The sequence below is a fragment of the Canis lupus genome, chromosome 3, assembly GCF_011100685.1.
Source record: "Canis lupus familiaris isolate Mischka breed German Shepherd chromosome 3, alternate assembly UU_Cfam_GSD_1.0, whole genome shotgun sequence".
Lineage (NCBI taxonomy): Eukaryota > Metazoa > Chordata > Mammalia > Carnivora > Canidae > Canis > Canis lupus.
The window spans coordinates 16908400-16929709 of NC_049224.1; the positions used below are offsets into that span (position 1 = coordinate 16908400).

The 21310-nt window shown below is 35.0% G+C and overlaps 2 long non-coding RNA genes across 4 annotated transcripts in view; one reads left to right on the forward strand and one right to left on the reverse strand.

The window, feature by feature from the left end:
* LOC111095137 overlaps positions 1-21310 on the reverse strand; it is a 106333-nt gene that overhangs the window by 12145 nt on the left and 72878 nt on the right. The gene's annotated exons all lie outside the window — the stretch shown is intronic.
* Positions 7719-21310, forward strand: part of LOC102151432 — a 45383-nt gene continuing 31791 nt past the window's right edge. Inside the window, exon 1 of one of the 3 annotated variants that reach the window (XR_005356699.1) lies at positions 7719-7836. This is a non-coding gene — a long non-coding RNA (uncharacterized LOC102151432). The remainder of the gene's footprint in view (positions 7837-21310) is intronic. The other 2 variants (XR_005356700.1, XR_005356701.1) reach the window with 2 other exon arrangements.

A 21310-nucleotide genomic window follows, 5' to 3' on the forward strand; every position in this document is an offset into this window, starting at 1 on the left:
TTTTTATGACATGGGCATTTGGGTTGAGGTTTAGTCACAGTATCATCTGTTACCAAGGCACTAATCAAGTTTTCTTTCTGCATTATCTATCCATTAAAAATCTATCAGGACAAAATCTATAAGAACAAAAATAAATAATTCAAAGGCAGTGTATGAGTTGGAATATTTTACGCTATAAACATATAGCGTCATGAATATAGTACAAACCAAACCAATAAAACACCTTTAAAAACTAGTGGTTTACTTAAAGCTTTCAGTGAATCTGTTTGCAAAGATAAAAATCACTGACATTGAATCAAGTATATAAATATGGACTTTCTTATATTAAGGTTTGCTTAATAGGATATATTCTTACATGTTTCCCAAAACCTTTGACTCTGTATATACTCTAATGTTACATAACAAAGCATCAAGGTGCATAAGAAAGAGCATTAGACCAAGAGTCAGGACTTCAGGTTTGTGTGAACTTGCACATGTGTTTTTAGGTCTCTGATTCCAATCTGTGATGGTTTTTGTGTGTGTCACCTTGCCTGGGACACCTAGATAGCTGGTAAAATATCATTTCTGGGTGTGTCTGTGAGAGGGTTTCTGAAGAGATTAATAATTGAATTAGAGAACTGAGCAAAGCAAAGGCCCCACATTAATATGTGTGAGCATCATCTAATACCTTGAAGGCTCAAATAGAATAAAAAGGTAGAGGAATGGTGAATTATCTCACTATCTGTTTGAACTGGGTCATCCATCTTCTCCTGCCCTCGGACATCAATGATTTTCAAGCCTTGGGATTCAGACTGGATTTACACCATCTACTCCACCTCACTTAATTCCCAGACCTTCAAACTCAGACTGAATTACAGTACAGTTCCCAGTTGGGAACCTTCCCGGTTCCTGGCTTGGAAAGGGCACACTGTGGGACTTCTCAGCCTCCATAATCACAGAAAACAATTATGTGATAAATCTCTCTTTCAATGGGAGAAATACCAGCACACCTCAATTTATTGCGCTTCGTTTTATAGCACTTTGCAGATACTGCTTTTTTAACAAATTGAAGGTGTGTGGCAGCCCAGTGTCAACCAGTCTATTGGCACCATTTTTGTCATAGCATTTGCTCACTTCATATCTCTGTGGCTCATGTTGATAATTCTCACAATATTTCAAACCATTTTATTACTATTATATTTTTATAATGATCTGTGATAGTGATTATGACTCACTGAAAGCTCACATAATGCTTAGCATTTCTTAGAGTATTTTTTAATTAAGGTACATATGTTGTTTTTTAGACATAATGCTGTCTCACACTTAAGACAGTACAGTATAATACACACTGGCAAACTAAAAATGTATGTGACTTGCTTTATTATGTATGATATTTGCTTTATTGCAGTTGTCTGGAACTGAAGCCATAATATTCCAAGGTATTCCTGTATATCTTGCTGGTTCCATTTCTCTGGAGAACTAGACTAATTCATAGTCCAAGGAATTTACTAAGAGCATGCTCAAGTTCCTTCCAGTTCTAAAGTTTGATGATAGTCATGATACAATGGCCACTTCTTTTATGTTAGAAGTTTCTAATCACCACCTACAGCATAAAGGTCGTATTTACCCAAAGTAATCTAGTTCCTTCTTGATGTGATGTAAGCTATTTGTAGGATTCATTTCTAGTCTCTGTCACATGCAGTGTCGCACACACACTCCAGAGTTTTTCTAAGTGCTCAGATATTCAGAGGGCTTCAGCAACATGAGGGATCTCAATGCTACCTGGACTGCAATTTTGTGATCAATATTCCAGCCTGCTTTTTGAGGATTTCATGATAAACCTAAGCTATTTTCTCTTGTCTCATTAAAAGGGATTATAAAACCAAAGTTTAACTTGAAGGGTAAATATACTCTCTTTTAAACAGAAAGTAATATTATATTCTAATTATTGAGACACTTATCATGTTTGCTATCCCTATTGATTTTTTTTACATCATTATCTTGAAAAATCTTTCCAGCCATGACCCACTGGAAGATGAAGTCTAAACATGAAATTTCAAAGTTCATAGGTACTTTGGGGATGCTATACCACTCAGCCTGATGTAGATTAATAGCCTCAGATAATTGAAAGGGCATTTACATTAGGTGGTTTCTCAAGGATACTGAACCCATCAAATTACATGAGAAGTGACTGCAAAAAGTAACTCTACATGGCTCAGGACAATTACCGGATTCATATCAATGGAGGTTGCATGGAATCACAATTGTTAACAATTGTTTGCACTGAAATCATACTGTCCTCCCCCTACTCCTAAGATTGGCATGATGACTGACTATCTCAATGTGAATATAGGACTTCCCTCAGATACCTTGACATTTAAGATTTTATAATTGACTGTTTGCTATTCTGTATATTCCTGTCTTCGTTATACTCTGTCAAAGTACTTTCTCTTCCTGAAGTCCTCTTCCAGCTTAAAATCTTGTCTTCATATCCCTCACATGTACCCACTTAATTTACTTCTCTGCCCCTACCTACAAATGAGATTGTACACTCATATTTGTCTCTCTCTTTGCCCTCATTAGAAGCAAAACCACAGCACTTGCAGTGCCTTAAAGCACTTATTGGACACCTGCCTTCTGCTTTATAATGGTAGTCTCCCAATCCAAAGAAGGAACAGTGCTGTCTTTCTTAGTATCCCAAACCTACCTCACAAGGTGGCTCATGGGAGACATTCAACTAATGTATCTGAATTGCTTTATGCTACAAATGGGGAAACTGAGACTCAGAGAGATATCAAATAGCCTCCCAAAGCCATTCAGCTGATTTGCCGGCAGAACTAGGAGTCCCCATTTTTCTAGGTTTATCAATCTTCTACCGAACTATATACCACATTAGGTGATAAAGTTGGTCTATGTATATCCCAGTTATTGTACTTAATCCTTTTTCTTCTATTGTTTATAAAATAACAGCCTGAGTAGACTTCTCCTTAAATTCCTGAAAAACAAAACCTACCACCATATATAAATCTGCCACCTTTGCCCCTAGTCTTTATACTCATTTTGCACACTTAGGAATCTTGCTTGTGCTCTCAGAGTTAAGGAATCTCTCCGTTCTGATTGCCTGAGTATCTGCCCCACTGCCATTAACCGTATAATCCCAAAGCAGCCAGAAAGCAAAATTTCACTTACTACGTATTTTATCTTTTATTGATACACAGTGTGATTATACCTCTGAAGAGGTAATGCTCCAGAAATATTAGGCATGTTCATTTGAGATCCATGAGCCATTTCAGATGATAAAAAAAAGTACCACTTTATGGAATTTGAACCAGCCCATTAACTTTGCATTGCATAAAACTATCAGGTTAGGATTTTTAATTGAACAGGCTTGAACTTTCTTAGTGGCTATTTCTTCCTTTCTATATTAAAATCTCATCCTTATTGCCTCTGAGTATACAAACATGCATATACATATACAAACACTGCACTTAATTAAAACCAGAAAGCCCATTTACTTAATTAGTTAGTGTGAATAAAGCACCCTTTGGAAAAGATACTACCAACTTTTGCCCCTTTAGGAAAGCTATAAAACAAATAGTGAATCTCTGACTTTCTCTGACTCTCTAGAAATTGTGTTCTGAAATGTGCCAATATTTACATGCATACATACTTTAGAAGCCAGCACAGGATTTTTAAACAAGTTCATAGCACAAATAATCAGAAAAAAATTCATTTTTAGGAATATAAAAACTAGTAAAGAAAACATAATATATAATTCTATTGGATCTTATTTAATACATCTAAACTCTTCAGTCTGTAATGCATTGATTTATACATGCTCATCTGTAATAAGGTAAAGTTCTTCCTAAAATTGCTGTATAATCTCTCCTATTATTTATTTTTTTGCCTCATTTTTAAAAAGATTTTAACTCCAGTTCGTTAACAGCGCTGTATTAGTTTCATGTATACAATATAGTGAGTATCTCGTGCTCATCATGACAAATGCACCCCTTAATCTCCATCATCTATTTCACCCACCTCCCAAACCTCTCCCGACTGATAATTATCAGTTTATTCTCAATAGTTAAGAGTCTGTTTCTTGGTTTGCCTCTCTCTCCCTCTCTCTTTCCCTTTGCTTGTTTGTTTTATTTCTTAAATTCCACCAGTGAATGAAATCATATGGTATTTGTCTTTCTCTGATTTATTTCATGTAGCATTATACTCTCTAGCTCTAAGTCCTTGCAAATGTCAAGGTTTCATTCTTTATTATGGCTGAATAATATGCCACAGGATATACATACCACATCTTCTTTATCCATTCATCAATTACTAGACACTTGAGCTGCTTCCATATCTTGCCTATTATAAATGTGCTGCAATAAACAGAGGTGTGTATGTCTCCCCTTGAATTAGTGTTTCTGTATTCTTTGGGTAAGTACTGCAATTAAAGAATCTTTTTTTTTTCAATACTTTAATACCATGTAAGTTTGGAAATCTCCTAATTGGAAATTAGTACATTAGATATATGAGAAAACCAAATACAGGGATCCTCTGAGCTGAAGCTATATATTAAATTTGTTATGACTACTCTTAGGGATTGATTAACTACTATATCATTCAAAGTTTAAGCAGGATAGTGAACTTTCCAGTTTATTGTGCATTAGTAACAGAAACAAAAAAGAAAAGGATAAGCAAAGTAAAAGTGACCACTCAGTACTAAAGAAGAAAGCTTGGACACACAAAAACTTACATGGGTTTGCATTAATGTTTAAAGTTAAATGTTTAATGGTAAATATTCCACACAATGACCCACATTGTTAATAAAAAGCTAAAATGTGTTCAATCTCAGTAGTTTAGAAAAAATATATATTTACAAAATAATGTAATATGCAAAAATGTTAAATTGACTAAACTTTTAAAAATAGATATTTTAACTGAAGAGCAAGTTATTTGTAAAAAATACATATAGGAGACATTTAAAATAAGTTTACCTAGATGAGACATTTCTATGGTTTTCTATGGTCAGATAAATTGCTACCTGTTTCTGTGTTGTATATTGATTATAAACAAATTTTATAAAGATAGTGCTCTGCTTTTTAATTATTTTTATTTCCTTCATAGACTCTAGAATACTTCACTGTATAGGAGCAAAACTAACATAATTTTTTTTGGACTTCTCATCTATTAACCATAATTTTCATCCATCCTATCACCTGAAGCCAAATTGATCTGACTTGTAAGTTATTTATTTGGAACTTTGTTACATTCTTAAATACTATGCTCTTTTTTGCTCATTAGCCTGACTGGCTTTGATCACTTTGCTGACCTCTTCAGGAATGTTCTCATAAATACCAGGTGTAAAAGGAGGAGCCAAATGGAAAAGAATTAAGTGTCTACTCTGAGAAAACTTTCCTAGGTACTGTTGGGGATAAACATATGATGATAACACATTAGGTATTAGAAATACATGAAAGTGTCACAAGCAACCCAAAATGACATCATTTTCATCTACCACTGAATAATTTCTATTGGATAAAAATCTGATTCTCTTATTAACAAGGACAAAATTAAAGTAAGCATTCAATCTTTAAAATAGGCAAGACATTAAGTTAATTTATAGCATGTTATTAAAATATAGACACACGAATAATTATTTCAGTCAATTTAATTGCTAATGTGAAAATGCTATAAAAGTACAAGGATGCTTCCCAAATGTCCAGGCAATACAGAAAAACAAAAGGCAGGGGAATGATAAAAGGTAAGACAAAGAGGAAAGGTAATCAAGTAAGAAGACTGAGTGGAAAAATCTGAGAAAGGAGGAGAATAGAATGAATCAAAGAAAATGAGAATAGAGAGGAGATATTAGCTTTAGAAAAGGTAAATTCCAAGATATTCATTTTGACTATTTACAATTCCATTTTGGGTGGGTTTAAACAAATGGCAAATGTCCACTATAGAACCTTGAATATTTTAATATTTTAGACCTAATAAGGTCAGAGAATAGTAAACTTACCTTAATTTTGTTTGTTTTAAAAATTTATATTAATATATAAGGATAACCTAGATGTATACTAATGTGGTTTTCTCACATGCATTTTCATGTACATAATCTTCCCCTTTGCTATCTAAAGGCACCAGAGCGTTAGGGGGATACGTTTTTTAAAACTTTAATGAAAATAATAACAAGAGTAATAACAAAAAACACACTTCATTTCTTGAAATCACCCTGTGGCTTGTACTCCTTTTAATGCTTTGCATGTATAATGGATACGATAAATCAGCACATTCAGTATCCATTTCCACTTCCTTCTTATGTGCTTTCCTGTATGCTGAAAACTTAAAATTTTTATTTTCAGATTATCTTGTAGTCAGGATTCCAAATTTGATTTAGCATCTATCCATCATATGCTGTCATACATGATATGAATTTGGAACTGTGCAAAGTGGGAAGAGAGGCAGAGTATGAGGATCCATTTTGTTGATATCAATAGCAATATGGCCCTATGTTTAATGACCATTTGATACAGAGACTCTCTTAGTAATACAGTTTCTTGTGTGGCTTAGGAGAATTGATTTGGGGCTACCAATGCCCGGATTTTTGAACCGTGGAGCTGAATTCCGCAGTATGATTCTAAAGATTAAGAGTTGTTCTGAACTTTGGCCAGAAGCTCAGAGATATTTTAGCCATCAAATATCTGGCAACAGGGGCACCAGGGTGGCTCCGTCGGTTAAGCATTTGCCCCTGGCTCAGGTCATGATCCCAAGGTCCTGGGATCAAGCCCCCTATCAGGCTCCCTGCTAAGCAAGGAGCCTGCTTCTCCTCCTCCTTCTGACGGCTGCTTCCTGTACTTGTGCGCACTCTCTCACTCTGTCAAATAAATAAATAAAATATTTTAAAGTTTTTTTTTTTAATAAATATCTGCCTAAAATCATTCTCTTTGTAGGTCTGGGAATGCATTTTGTGTTTTCTGCAACTAACCACCTCTATTCAAATATATCATGTCAAGAAAGCAAGAGTTAAGACATATTGTCTGACAACCAAAGCAGGATTTTTAAGTCCAATCTAAATAGTAGGCTTGATAGCTAGGTTTGCTGAAGAGATAAAAAAATACTATTCAAATTTAGTTCTATAATATAAGATGGGATTTAAGACATACTATCCTTAAATATGGCACCGAGGTATGTTTAAATTTTAAACTGAAGGAGTATGAGAAAATGGCAGAACCAGGAAGGTCACAATGACCTCCTCCAAATCGCCCTTCTTCTCTGAAAGCAAGAGATAAATCTCCTCCATGAAAGGTACACTTGCTGTACCAGGAGGAAAGAAACCATTCTTATCACCAAAGAGAGAGAATTTGGGGGCTAAAAAATCTGTACAAACAAATCTTATTAAATTAACCCTTCTCTTCCTACTTCTTCACCATTTACTACTTCTAACTCAAACTCCTTTGTTTTATCAATTTTTCACAAATTTATTGTTATTTCTTTGTCTAAAGTATTTAAAAGCTTCTTGCTCTGATGACTACTTTGGTTGTTTATTTTCTTATGAAGGCTCCCATGTAGATATAAAAATTCAATATAACTTGTACGCTTTTTTCCTGTTAATCTATTTTTCTCAGGTTAATTTTCAGAACCAGACAGGAATCCTCAGAGTTGAGGAAAATATTTTCCGCCCCTATATTAACAAGAAGCAAATTAGACCATTTTTTGATAGAAAGAGTCTTGAAGAAGGCAAAATTCTAGTGTCTACAACATCACTATGACTATGGAACAAGAAAAAGACTCAAATGAGAAGCAAAGATTGAAGTGTGTGTATTGATCTCCTGTGTCCTTATTTGGTCCCAGAGTGGAGAGCAGGTAAGATCATGAAATGTAAAAAAAAGAGCCTTGGTCTCACTTCTGGAGGGAGAGTCCCTTGGAGGGTGCCCCAAAATAGAATGTTGGGAGTGTCCATATCAGAGAAAGTCTTAGTGAAAAGCTATTTAATGAGAAGGAAGCCAGGAGTGTTACTTTCCTAAGTGCATGTGATAGTGTGATTTATAATAAAAAAATATATATAAATGTTTTTGGTCCTTTTCCATATGCCTTGCACAAAACCCTCCTAAAATCCTTGGAATTTCATAAGTAATAAAAACAATAAAGATATCTATTGTTTTTAGAGAAGCCCCTTTCAACTACACTAGAGTTTATGCTAATGAGGTGACTTTTAGAAAGCTCCTAAGAATGGGAGCTGGTTGCCAGGGGAACAAAACATTTGATTAGAAGGTTGGAACTTTCAGCAACTACTTCCCCACCCCCCGCATCCAGGGAGAGAAGAGAAGCTGGAGGTTGATTCAATCACCAACTGCCAATAATTTAATCAGCCATGCCTATATAATGAAGCCTCCTTAATAACCCAAAAGAACAAATATAGGAGAGCTTCTGAGTTAGTGAACAGGTGAATGGTGCAGAGTGGCACTCCCTATAGCGGGCTTGCAAGCTTCTTGTTCCTTTCTCCCACAGCTTGCCCTACACATCTCTCTGGCTGTTCTTGAGCTATATACTTTTGTAATCATGCAACAATGTAGTAAAGAAAACATTTTCTGGGTTTTGTGAGCTGTTGTAGCAAATCAATGGAACCTAAGTTTGGGGATCAGGGAACTTCCAATGTATAGCCTGTCAGTCAGAAGTACAGATAACATCCTGAAAGTGGTGACATCGGATGATCAGAGTTGGAGTACTGAGAGTAGAGGAAGCCCACAGAAGTGTTTTACCTTTACAGCACCTTTTAAGTCCTACATGATATGTATGAGACCAAATGTTTCTGTGTATCACAAAGTGGCACCATATAAAGGAACTGAACTGAGAGCCATGAAGCATGCCATGAGGGCTACTATATAAAAGCCCGAAACGAGGCTATAGCAGAAGCTGTGGTATTGCCTGGGTAAGCAATGAGCCAGATGAAGGAAAATGGCAGATGCTCAAAGGAATTTCATATCCAATGAGATTCTTACTGAAATGAATCAGCCTGTAGCACAACAGTATCCTAGCCAAACTAACAAACAGCAGATCAAAAGTTAGGCTAGAAACACAATCATATTAGCATCAGACACCAACGGTATCTATTGATGATCAGGGATGATAAATTTAGATCTCATATCTTACCAGTCTAGAGAGCAATTATTCTACAGGAGAAATGTGATGACAAAAAGGATACAAGAAGACATCAAAAATACTATATCCTGGGGCACCTGAGTATCTCAGTCTTTGGCTCGGGTCATGATCCCAGAGTCCTGGGACTGAGGCCCACATTGTGCTCCCTGCTCAGTGGGGAAACTGCTTCTCCCTCTCCCTCTGCTCCTCTCCTGCCCTCCCCAGCATATGCTCTCTTTCTCTTGCTCACTCTTTCTCTCCCAAATAAATGAATAAACTCTTTTTAAAAATACCATTTTTTTTCAACCTCCACAAGGTCATGAAAAACACATACCATCCTTATATAGCCTGATACCAGTGGAGAAAAACAAAGAGAAAAAAAACCCACAGTTAACCACACCTGCCTTTAACTATCCCATTCAAGTCTCACTTAGCTCATCAGACAAATATCCTTCATAACAGTATAAGAAACCAACTCAAATTAGCAAAAGAAAAAGAAAACTGAAAAATGCAGTGTTAATCCACCTTCAGTTGCTTAAACAATGACCTCAGGAATCAGTATCTTATAAACTCAGTTATGGGTTTTGTTTTTGTTTTTGTTTTTGTTTTTTAAGATTTTATTCATTTATTTGAGAGAGAGCATGGGCAGTGGGGAAGGCCAAAGGGAGAGAAAGCAAGAAGCATCAGGGTTTTTTTCTCTATAGTTGAGTCCATTTCTTACTTTGCCTCTTTTTTTCCCCCTTTGCTCCTTTGTTTTTTCAAATACCACATATGAGTAAAATCATATGGTATTTGTCTTTCTCTGGCTGACTTATTTTGCTTCATGTAATAATCTATCCACATTATGCAAATTGCAAGATTTTATGATTTTTATCACTTCTTTATCCATTTGTCAATAAACATTTGGACTTCTTCCATAACTGGGCTATTGTTGATAATACTATTAACATTGGGGTGCATCCTTGGTGATCCCTTTTAAAAGGGTGTATCCCTTTTAATTACTATTTTTGTATTCTTTGGGTAAATACTTAGTAGTGCAATTGCTAGATTTTATGGTAATTCTATTTTTAACTTCTTGAGGATCCTCCATACTGTTTTCCAGAGCAGCTGCACCAGTTTGCATTCCCACCAACAGTGCAAGAGATTCCCACTTTTCCACATCCTCACCAACAAACCTATTGTTTCTTGTGTTGATTTTAGTAATCCTTATAGGTATGAGCTGATATGTCACTATAGTTTTATATGTATTTTCCTGATTATCAATGATATTGAACATTTTTTCCTGTTTCTTTTGTCTCTTTCTTTGGAAAAATGTTTATTTGTGTCTTCTGCTTATTTTTTAAATGGATTATTCATTCTTAGGTCTTGAATTTTATAAGTTCTTCATGTAGTTTAGACACTAACCCTGTATCAGCTGTGTCATTTGCAAATACCTTCTCCCATTCCATATCTTTTAGTTTTGTTGATTGCAGAAACTTTTTATCCTGATTAAGTCCCATTAGTTTATTTTTGCTTTTGTTTCCCTTGCCTCAGGAGACATATCAAAAAGCAGTTGCTATGGCTGACCTCAATTTTTATGCTTTCAAGTCTCACATTTAGGGCTTTCCTCCATTTTGCATTTACTTTTGTATATAGTGTAAGAAAATGATCCAGTTTCACTTTTGCACATTGCTGTCCATTTTTCCCTGGACAGGTTTTCCCATTGGATATTGTATCCTGCTTGTTGAAGATTAATTGACCATATAATTGTAGGTTCCTTTTTGGATTTTCCATTCTGTTCTATGTATCTATGTATCCACTTTTGTGACAGATTCATACTGTTTTGATCACTACAGCTTTGTAATATAACCTGAAGTTCAGAATTATGATGCCTCCAGCTTACTCTTTTTCAAGATTGCTTTCGCTATGCAGGGTCTTTTGTGGTTCCATTCAATTTTTTTTTTTAGAATTTTTTATTCTAGTTCTGTGAAAAATACCATTGGTATTTTGATAGAAATTGCATTCAGAGACACCTGACTGGCTTGGATCAGCAGTTGAGCGTCTGCCTTTGGCTCAGGGCATGATCCTGGAGTCCCAGGATCCAGTCCCACCTCGGGCTCCCTGCAGAGAGCCTGCACCTCCCTCTGCCTATGTCTCTGCCTCTGTCTCTCTCTCTCTCATGAACAAATAAATAAAATCTTTAAAAAAAAAAAAAGAAAAGAAAAGAAATTGCATTCAGTGTGTCGATTTTTTTGGGTAGTAGACACTTTAACAATATTTGTTCTTCCAATTCATGAGCACAGAAAGTCTATCCATTTCTTTGTGCCCTTTCAATTTCTCCCACCAGTGTTTTATAGTTTTCAGAGCATAACTCATTCACCTCTTTGCTTAGTTTTATTTCTAGGTATCTTGTGTTTTGTACAATTGTAAACAGAGTTGATTCTTTAATTTTTCTTTTTCCTGCATTATTAGTATATGCAATGGATTTGTGTACCCTGATTTTGTATCCTGCGACTTTACTGAATTTGTGCATCAGTTCTAGCAGTTTTTTAGTGGAGTTTTCAGCCACCCAGCCTACCCTGTTTCTAAGAATTTATTCATTATTTTCAGGATATCCAATTTGTTGGCATATATTTTTTTTGTAATATTCTCTTATACTTATTTGTATTTCCGTAATGTTATTTTTTCTCTCACACTTGTGATTTTTGAGTCCTCTTTTTTTTTCCTTTCTCTTTTCTTTTTGATAAATCTAGCTAGAGGTTTATCAATTTTATTAATTTTTTCAATGAACCTGCTCTTGGCTTCATTGATACATCCTACTGAGTTTTTTGTTGTTGTCGTTGTTTGTTTGTTTTAGCTCCACTATCATTTATTTCTGCTCTAATCTTTATTATTTCCATCTTTCTTCTGGCTTTAGTTTTTTTATTTTCTTTTTCTTTTTATACCTCCCATATGTGTAAGACTAGGTTGTTTATTTGAGAGTTTTCTTGCTTCTCAAGATAGGCCTAAGGCTTGTATTGCTATAGATTTCCCACTTAGGACTGCTTTTGCTGCATCTCAAAGGTTTTTGAACAATGTGTTTTCATTTTAATTTGTTTCCATGTATTTTTTTTTATTTTTATTTTTTTATTTTATTTTATTTTTTTTGTTTCCATGTATTTTTAAAGTTCTTTTTGATTTCCTGGTTGACACATTCATTGTTTACTAGTATGTTGATTAACCTCAATGTATTAGTGGTCTTCCAAGCTTTCTCTTGTGGCTGACTTCTAGTTTCATAGCATGGATCAGAAGAGATACCTTGTATGATATCAATCTTTTTTGTATTTGTTGAGGCCTGCTTTGTGACCTCTTATATGACCTATTCTGGAGAATGTTCCATGTGCATTTGAAAAGAATGTATATTCTGCTGTTTTAGGAGGAATGTTCTGAATACATCTCTTAAGTTCACCTGGTCCAGTATGTCATTCAAAGCCATTGTTTCCTTGTTTATTTTTCTGTTTAGATGATCTGCCCATTGGGCAGCCCCAGTGGCCCAGTGGTTTAGCGCCACCTTCGGCCCAGGGCATGATCCTGGAGACCCGGGATTGAATCCCATGTCAGGTTCCCTGCATGGAGCCTGCTTCTCCCTCTGCCCGTGTCTCTGCCTCTCCCTCTCTCTCTGTCTCTCATAAATAAATAAATAAATAAATAAATAAATAAATAAATAAATAAATATCCTTTAAAAAAAAAAAGATGATCTGCCCATTGATGCAAGTGGGGTGTTAGATTCTTCTCTTATTATGGTGTTATTATCAGTCAGTTCCCTGTGTTAATTGTTTTATATAATTGGGTGCTCCCATGTTGGGTGGCATAATTTATAATTGTATCTTCTTGGATTGTTCCTTCTATGCTTTTATAATTCCCTTGTCCCTTTTGTTTATGATCTTTGTTTTAAAGTCTAGTTTGTCCAACATAAGTACTGCTACTCCAGATTTCTTTCAATAACCATTTGCATGGAGAGGAACAGAAACACTCTCTCACACCAGGGAGCTTGCATGGGGAAGACAACTCCCCATAACATTTGGCTTTGAACATCAAAGGGCCAAATTTCATGAGTTCTTAAAATTAGCTGGGCTTCAAACCTGTAACTTTAAAAATCACCAAGCCCAAGAGAGCTCGAATGGGTGAGGGGAAACGGAGTCCTGGCCCTGAAGAGACAGCACAACAAACACCTCTCCAGAGATATAGAAGAAAAATTTGAAAATTTCCTGGCCTATATGGGAGGGATATTTGTTTACTAATCTTGGAGCACATGCTGGAGCATCAGGGATCCTTGGGAGATTTCTCTAGGAATAAGAGAACTGGCAGGTGCCATTTTTCTCCTTTTCCCCAGCATAAACAAAGGAATGCCTGTGAGAACCAACACAACTTGCTAACAGTATGTCCCACCCACAGGTACATGTCTCATTCAGCTAGGCCTCAGCTCCAGGTATACTCCCAAAGAAGACCTACCTAAATTTTGCTAACAGCTTATATCCTGCCTCCACATGCTTCTGCAGATCCAGGCCCTCCAACCTGGCCTGCCTCAGTCTAGCAGCTGTAGGTCCCCTCACTCCAGCAGGGACATTGTTGGTATCATATGCCCCACCTCCATATTCTCCTAGACAGTGCTACTGAATCCCTGGCAAATGCCTGGTTTAACTCAACTTAAGCCCAAAGAGGTTCCTGACTTGCCCACTAACAACACAGGGACCAAACAAGGCTCACAACAGACAAAGAGAGGCATTGCAGAAGAAGGGATGAAAGGAAAAGAGGCTTACCCACAACAGGGGGGCATATACCACACACATAGGAGATACCCTTCAAGTACAAGGATCTGGTGAACAAAGAACATTGCACTTCAGGGCACTACAGACCTCTTCTACATAAGGCCACTGCTTTCAGAACAGAAGATATAGTTTATTTTCCTAAAACACAGAAACAAACACAGAGAGTTAGACAAAATGAGTGGACAGAGGAATCTGTCCCAAATGAAAGAAAAGACAAAATCATAGCCAGAGACATAAGCAGAATAGAGATAAGTAATGTGCCTAAGAGATAATTTTGAGTAATGGTCATAAAGATGCTGACTAGACTCGAAAAAAAGACTGGAGGACCATAATGAGACCCCTAATGAAGAGATTTAAAAAAAACATAAAAAATAATCAGATTTGAAAAACTCAAAACAAAAAAAATACAATAGAATAAATAGTACACTAGTGAAAGCATAAGAATGCATCAGTGACTTGGAGAACATGGTAATGGAAAACCATCAAACTGGATAGGAGAAAAAAATAATAATAATTTAAAAAAGAAAACAGACTTAGATAACTCATTGACACTATCAAGTGTATAAACATTCATATTATATAGGATAAAGGAAGGAAAAGAGAGGGAAAATGGGGCAGAAAATTTATTTGAAGATAGCTGAAAACTCTACAAGTATGCTGAAGGAGACAGAAATCCAGATCCAGGAGGAACAAAGAGCCCTCAACAAAATCAACCCAAGGATGCCCAAACCAAGACACATAGTAATTAAAATAGCAAAAACTAGTGATAAAGAGAGAATTTTAAAATCAGTAAAAGAAAATAAAACAGTTACATATAAGGGAAAACGCACAAAATTATCAGCTGATATTTTATAAGAAACTTTTAAGCCAGAAAGGACTGGCATGGTATATTCAAACTGCTGAAACAAAAACAAAAACAAAAACAAACCTGCCTCCAAGAATATTCTATCCAGCAAGGCTGCCATTCAGAATAGAGGGAGAGGTTAAGAGTTTTCTAGACAAGAAAAGTTAAAGGAATTCATTAACACTAAACTAGCCCTACAACTAATGCTAAAAGAGATTCTCTGGGTGGAAAGGAAATACCATAAGTAGGAGTTAAAAAAAAGTAGGAAACACAAAAGCAGTAAAAAAATTGTATATATCTGTAAAATCAGGCAAGGTATTCAAAATATCAAAGGATATAAATTATGACACCTATATACCTAAACCATGGTGGAGAGAGGAGTAAAGAACGAGTTCAAACTTAAGTGATCAAGTTAATATAGATTGATAAATGCTAAGGTTTATATACAAATCTCATGGTAACCACATGTCAAAAACTGCTAATAGACCTGCAAAAAAATAAGGAGCAAGGAATCCAAGTATATCACTGAAGAAAGCCAACAAAGCATGAGATAAGAGACCAAGATAAAAATGGAACAGAAAAGCCACAAATACAACCATAAAGTAAACAAAATGCAAATAAATACATACCTATTAATAATTACTTTGCATGTAAATGGACTAAATGTTCCAATCAAAAGACATAGAATGACAGTGGCTAAAAAAGCAAGACTCATTTATATGCTGCTTAAAAGAGACAAATTCAGGCCTAAATACACATGCAGATTCAAAGTGAAGGGACAGAAAGATATTTATCATGCAAATGGATGTGAAATAAACCTAGGATGGCAGCACTTGTATCAGACAAAGCAAACTTTAACAACAACAACAACAAAAAAACATAACAAGAGACAAAAAATGACACTAAATAATCATAAAAAGAAGAATTTAATAAGAAGATATAACAATTGTAATGATTTATTCATCCAATATGGGGATACCCAAATACATAAACAGCTAATAACAAATATAAATAAAGTCATCAATAGTAAATATAGTAATAGTAGAAGACTTTAACATCCCACTTACATCAGTGGATAAATCATTTAAACAGAAAAATCAGGAAGGAGGTAATGGCTTTGAAACATACATTGAACTAGATGGATCTAACAGATATATTTACATTACAACCTAAAAGAGCAGAATACAATTTTTTTTTTCAAGTGCAATGGAACATTCTCCAGAACAATTCACATATTAGGCCATAAAACAAATCTCAACAAATTAAAAAAGATAAAAGCCATACCATATATATTTTCTGACCACAGTACTATGAACCTAGAAATTAACTGCAAGAAAAAAAAATTCAAAGACCACAACACATGGAGGTTAAGCAATAAGCTTCTTAACAATGACTGAGTCAATCAAAAAAGCAAAGAGGAAATTAAAAAATACATGGACACAAATGAAAGTGAAACACAATGGTCCAAATCTTTGGGATATAGAAAAGGCTGTTCTAGAGTGAAGTTTGTAGCAATAAAGGCAAGGAAAGTCTCAACAAACAAACAAACAAACAAACAAAAACAAAACAAAACTCAATCTTACATATAAAAAGATTAAAAAACAAAACAAAACAAAAAGAAAAACCAAACCCCAAGCCAGTAGAAGGAAGGAAATAATCAATATTATGGCAGAAATAAATGAAATAAAAACTAAAAACGTAATAGAACAGATCAATAAAACCAGGAGGTGATTCTCTGAAAAATAACAGAACTGATAAATCACTAGCCAGAAATATAAAAAAAAAAACTCAAATAAAATCACAAATGAGAGGAGAAATAATAAACCAACACCATAGAAATACAAAATATTATAAGAAAATATTGTGAAAAATATGTCAACAAATTGGACAACTTAGAAGAAAGGACAACTAGAAACATGTAATCTCCCTAAAGAGAATTAATAATAAACAGAAAGTCTGAATAAACTGATTACAGCAATGAAATTGAATCAGTAATAAACTCCCAATAAATAAAAATCCAGGACCAGAAGGCTTCACAGGTGAATTCTGCCAAATAGTACAGAAGAGTTAATATCTATTCTTCTCAAACTATTCCAAAAAAATAGAAAAGGAAGAGAAAAATTCAAAATTCATACTACAAGGTTTGTATTACCCTGATACCAAAACTAGATAAAAACAAAAAAAGAGGGCAGGCCACTATCTCTGATGAACACAGATACAAAACAACACAAAATATCAGTGAACTTAATTCAACAATACATTTAAAAAAATCATTCACCATGATCAAGTGGGGTTTACCCCTAGGATACAAAGGTGGTTCAGTATTCACAAATTAATCAACCTATACATCATATCTATAAGAGGTTAAAAACCATATGATCATTTTAATACATGCAGAAAAAGCATTTGACAAAACACAACATCCATTCATAATAATAATTTTTAAAACCTCAACAAAGTGGATTAGTGGGAACTTACCTCAATATAATAAAGACCACAGCAAAATCACACTCAATGGGAAAAACTGAGAGCTTTTCCCCTAAGGTCAGGAAGAAGACAAGGATGTACACTCTCACCACCTTTATCCAACACAGTACTGGAAATACTAGCCAGAGCAATCAGACAACAAAAGAAACAAAAGGTATCTAAATCAATAAGAAAGAAGTCAGATTTTCGATATGCAGATGATGTGATGCTACATATCAAAACCTTAGAGTTTTTTTCAAGCTCATGGATTGGAAGAATAAATATTGTTAGAGTGTCATACTACCGAAAGCAATCTACAGATTTAATGTAATCACTTACAAATTGCCAAAAGCATTTTTCACAGAACTAGAACAAATAATCCTAAAATTTGCATAGAGCCATGAAAGATCCTAAATAACCAAAGCAATCTTAAAAAAAAAGAACAAAACTAGGCAGCCAAGGTGGCTCAGAGGTTTAGCACTGCCTTCAGCCCAGGGTGTGATCCTGGAGACCCCGGATCGAGTCCCACATTGGGATCCCTGCATGGAGCCTGCTTCTCCCTCTGCCTGTGTCTCTGCCTCTCCCCCACCCCAACCCGTCTCTCATGAATAAATAAATAAATAAATAATCTTAAAAAAAAAAAGAACAAAACTGGAGGTATTACAATCCCTCAAGATACATTACCAAGTTACAGTTATGAAAGCAGTATGGTACTGGCACAAATATAGAACATAGATCAATGGAACAGAATAGAGAATCCAGAAATAAACCTATGATTATACAATTAAGTAATCTTCCAAAAAAGGAGAAAAGAACATGCATGGAGAAAAATACAGTAGCTTCACCAAATGGTGCTGAGAAAATTGGATAGCTACACACAATAAAAATGAAACCACACCATATATTTAAAAAAAACAAAACTCAAAATGCTTAAGGATATGAGACCTGAAAACACACCACCACCACCACCCAGACACACACACACACATATGGACTATTACAGCCTCAAAAAAAAAAAAAAAATGAACTCCTGCATTTGCAGCAACATGGATGAATCTATGAGGAACTATGCTAAATGAAATGTCAGAGAAAGACAAATATCAATGATTTTACCCATATATGGAATTTAGGAAACCAATAAAAGAAAAGAAGTGACATACTAAGAAAGAGATTCTTAACTATAATGAACGTAGGTGGATGGAGTTGGGTGAAATAAATAAGAGATTAAGAATACACTCATCAGGGCAGCCCTGGTATCTCAGAAAACACTCATATGATGAGCACTGAGCAATGTATACAATTGCTGAATCACTATATTGTATACCTGAAACTAATATAACACTGTATATGTCAACTATACCAGAATTATTTCTTTAATTTAAAAAGAATGTCCTTGGATAGTAAGAAATAGCATGTGTGTTGGGGTAGGGATTCTGGGGAAAGTAAACCAAATAAGAAACTAAGAATGCTGAAAATAAAATATTTAACTGAAAATTAGGGATACTTTTCATGTTAGATTTAATAACTAATACAAATCTGAAAATTAGTAAAGTGATGAGAAAAATGTAAAATTCATATTTCAAAAATGAACATGAAGGAATTTCCTATAATTCCTCAAAATCAATTAATTAGAAATACTTATTGCAGTGTCATATTGAAATATGTCTACTTTATAATACCATGCCTTCTGTTTCAGACTGCAATTGTAAGCATGAAAAAATGTTTAACAAGAAAAATACCTTATGTGTTTATTAATTACCGTCTTAGACTGAACTAATATTTTCATATTTATTTTTGCTAATCTTACAAAATATAAAATGTTTTTCAAGAAATTGAAATGCATATTTACAAATGGAATGGGAAAGATGTAGAGATAAATCTGGTTAGGAAATTATTATGTGAGTTCAGGTGACATGTGGAACAGTCACAATTTGTGGGTGAAACAGAGGGAAACTATGGAGGTTTCCCAGATATTAAAATCTGAATTCCACAGTTATCCAGGAAAGGAAATCTCTTACAAGCAGAGAGCGTCAGCTAGGCACTACCTCTTACCACCTTCATCCCTCTTCCCACATCTCATGCTTTTTTGTGCATATGCATGTTTTAGTTAAATCACTGACAAGGAAACTACCAGCCTTATGTTTCCACTAATGTTAAGAACAGCACATAGAATTTGTAATGTTAAGCATAACAGCTGATCATACTATAGAGGAGTAGAAAAGGAGAAAAAAATGATGCCATTAACCATGCAAATGTGTACCACATCTGTACTAAATTGTCATTTGCATGAATACGGCTAAGGCAAGCAGGATTACTGTCATTAGAGCAATGCTGTTTGCATTGCTATATTGTACTTAAGGTTGTGTGGGTGTTTCCATTTATAATGCCCCCCTTCTTTTTAGGAGTTCATAATTTGGTTGTAATAACCTGCTTTTGGATGAAACATTACTACAAGTTCACAGAGAGAGAGCAATTTTTAATTACAAAATTGGATTCAAATTGGTTCAGCCATATTTTAGTTGGAGAAAAGCATTTAAACATACTAAACATACTTGTATTTTAAAATACAAGTCATTTGAATTGAATTTGCAAGAATGTGTTGTTGTTTTCAGCTTAAGATAGAGAACTGGTTTATTGTAGCATTTTATATTTGCTGATTTTGTGTGGTCTCCCACCTGAAGACTAATACTATATATGTAATTTGTCTGTTTTAATTCTTGACAAACTTCCAAAAGTATTTACTTCACATACGTGTTTTACTAATGGTTTTACCATACCAGCTCTTGATAAACTACATACTGTATATTAATATTGAGTCTCTTTATTTTAACAAATACTTTTATCTCTCTTTTTTTTAATAAGACACTAGGTAGTATATACCTATCAAACAATAATTTTATTTTTTATTTTTTAAAGATTTTATTTATTTATTCATGAGAGAGAGAGAGAGAGAGAGGCAGAGACACATGCAGAGAGAGAAGCAGGCTCCATGCAGGGAGCCCGACGCTGGACTCGATTCCCAGTCCCCAGGATCAGGCCCTGGGCTGAAGGTGGTGCTAAACCACTGAGCCACCTGGCCTGCCCTAAAGAACAATTTTAGAATCAGTGTTGGTTACTTATGGATGAATAACAAATTGCTTTGGTAACTTCAGGTTGGTAAGCAGTTTAAGTGATACAAAAGTTTTGTTTTTTATTTTTTTTTTTAATTTTATTTATGTATTTGACAGAGAGGGAAAACACAAGTAGGTGGAGCAGCAGCCAGAGGGAGAGGGAGAAGCAGACTCCCCACTGAGCAGACAGCTTAGTAGGGGGCTCCATCCCGGGACCCTGGGATCATGACCTGAGTCAAACACAGACAGACCCTTAACTGAGTCACTCAGGTACACTGGTGTTGTTGCTTTTTAATCAAAGATGCAAGTATAACTCATAAGTATGAATTTGAGCGACTAGTGTCTTGACTCTGTATAGGCATTGATTGGAAATAGACATTAGCTGTACATAGGTTATGAATACTTCTAGTAATCCTATATTCTGTAAAGGACAAATATTTATACATATATCTGTTTTCTTTGTTATATAATAATGACTAAAAGCCAACCTAAACTAATGCTCATTTAATGGAGTTATTGCTGACTGAATTATTTCAGATTGTTTCCACAATACTCATGATAAAAGATAGTCATTTGACAGTTTATCTAAGTCCCAATGGTTCTTGAGAATTATCACTTTGTAGATATACAATGTGTATGTGCCAAAAATACATGCACATTTGTAGACATACCACTCAGAATCCTTTCAGGAAACAGATCACACCATTCAATAGGAAAATTTGAAGACAGTTTACTTAAAGGACTATCTATGGCATGAGTGGGATGCAGAGAGGCCACAAGAAACACTGCAGTCTCTTATTAGCAACCGAAGAGATTTAGGGCCACACCTGGATCTGAAGAGCAAGAGGAAGAGATAGCTTTTGACCCCCATGGAGCACTTGTGGCAGGCCTTCCTGATGGGAGCCACGACCTCTGGCCAAAACGAACAGCTATGCAATTAACTACTTTATTCAAACATTGACTAATTCATCAATTGGTCAATTCGAATTTTG